This window comes from Kryptolebias marmoratus, linkage group LG10 (assembly GCF_001649575.2).
Source record: "Kryptolebias marmoratus isolate JLee-2015 linkage group LG10, ASM164957v2, whole genome shotgun sequence".
Lineage (NCBI taxonomy): Eukaryota > Metazoa > Chordata > Actinopteri > Cyprinodontiformes > Rivulidae > Kryptolebias > Kryptolebias marmoratus.
In genome coordinates, this window is record NC_051439.1 from 4,070,495 (window position 1) to 4,072,892 (window position 2,398).

A 2,398-nucleotide genomic window follows, 5' to 3' on the forward strand; every position below is an offset into this window, starting at 1 on the left:
GAAATCAGGACTGTTGATTTTTTTTTTGTGTGTGTGTAACCAGACCTGCTCATTTAAACTTTGATTAGGTCCAGGTCAGGACCCCGGACTGTGGTCTGAAGAGCTCGCCAATCAACTTTCACAGCTGAGAAACTCCCTTTGAATTCACCGTTACATGCAGGGGAGTCCAGCCAGGGCACATTTGCTGTTTGGATTTGACTTTTGCAAGAGTGCAAACTCGATTTTTAGAGGTCATTTTGTAAGATTTGGGAAATTTGGCATTATTAAAAAGATGTAAAAAAAAGAAAAAGGGGGGTCTTAAAGTCATGCAACCATTGCTGGATAAAACTGATCATTTAGGGTCATTAAAAGTTATCAAAAGCCTTGGTTTTGGGACAAATAAGAATCTTTTGAAACAACTTCAGCTTTCAACAGGCCTTCAATCACAATACATTCCAACTTATAGTTTATTGCATTTTATAATCTAATATGTATTGAGATTAAATTAACTTTTTCAAAGTGCAGGACCGTCTGAAAAAGTACCACATCCTTCCTGAAACCAACATCTCACACGCACACAAAACTCAAGACACAGCTCAACTTTTCCAAAAATATGGGGTTTATTGACTTAACTGCAATCAATACTTACAAAAAAAGAAAAAGAAAAAAAAAAAAGAGAAACAAACAGTTTTCATATAAACTCACAGAAATTACTGTAGTGAAAACACATGGCTAAAGAGAGAGAAAGAAAGAAAAAAAAATACATTCAATAGCTTTGCTGTACTTTCTTTGTGTCAGAATCTGTTCACCTCTTTCCAAAAACGTGAAGGCAAGACAGAGCAAGTGACTTAAAAAATGTCCTCCATTATCAAATATATAAAAAGGCAGAGAAGCCGTAAATAGCTACCTGGAATGTATTCAATGAGGCACTTCCGCTGGTCAGGAGGGGGCCCAAGCAAGTGCATCAAGCATCCAATCAGAAAATAATAAAAGAAACGGTACTTTCCTCAACCCATTTGGTCACAGCTATTGCTTGTAATAACAGACTGGATGCAAGAACAGAAACATTTCAACATAACCGGTCTTCCAACTCAGAATCTCCAGAAACAAGTGATGCAAGAGGGGTTTTTGTTGTTTGTTCTTTTTTTTTTCTTGGTATCCCTTTACATCAACCACCCAACGAGGATACTTCTCTTCAAACCGGGGACAAGTTCTCAAAAAAAAAAACAAAGATACTCAATTAATGTAACAACAGTTAGCAACTGTTACTGTCAGATTACTGTAAAATATGGAGGGAAACATCAGGAATGAACACAAGCATTTCAGGTGGAATTGCAGTCCAATGAGAGGGAGTAAGAAACAAAAAGTATAATAAATAATCAAAAAAACGCAAAACTTATTTTTTTTGCATTTTTTTTTTTGCTTTAAATTAGTTTCATTTTTTTGACAAAGTGTAGTTGCAGAACAAAAAGTCATTGAAGTACAATATATTAAACTGTGAAAAAAAGGAAAACTGACAAAAAAAATGTCTTCACAATCTTTAGATTAATATGGAAGATCATAATTTAACATAAAAGAAAATATATTCTATTGTTCATTATCCAGATAAATACAAAAAAAAATTAACAAAAAAAATGCATATGATCACCAATAAATATGTTCTGATAAGTTAAATAAGCAGTGACACGCAAACCTTCTGACTGGAAAGGTTTTTTCAAATAATAAACCGTAATAATAACATTAATAAAAAATAATTATCAAATAATGAAAGCAATAGGGATGTAATGAGTACAGAGTGCTCCTCGGAGCAGGTGGTAAAGTGGGAAGAGGGGAGAGAATAAAGTAAAATAGCTTGGAGATCCGATCTTTAAGTCATAGGATGTACAACTGCACCATGGGAATGCTGGAATTCCCCAGATCGGCGAAGATGAGAAAGTGGGAGTGGGACAAAGTCGAACAGGTTTAACGATCAGTTTGATATCGAGACTTCCTTCCCAAATAAGAGAAAAAAAAAAAAAAAGAAAAAAAAGCCAGTGACCAGCAACAGGAGAAGAAAATTTATAAAGGAGGGGGCATAACCAACTTCCAGTTCAAAGTCCTTCCTGCAGACTCACCCAGTTCAGTTACATAAGACGGGGCTTTAGGAGAACTGACAGTGGGGTCGAAGCAGATAAGAACGGAGGGAAAAAAAACAAACAAAAAAAAAAACGTAGTCCACTCACCCTAAACACATGCAGAAACCACCCCAGGCACTTTTAACTTTTGTTTAAAAACTATTCATATATTTTCAGGGTTTGTTTGTTATTTATTTTTCCGTCTCAACTCAGTCTGTAAAAAAAGTCTGCGGCAGAGCTACAATTACATTAGTGAGCACCGTCTAGCTAGCTCAGGGGAAGTGGTATCATCAGGGAGGGAGCTG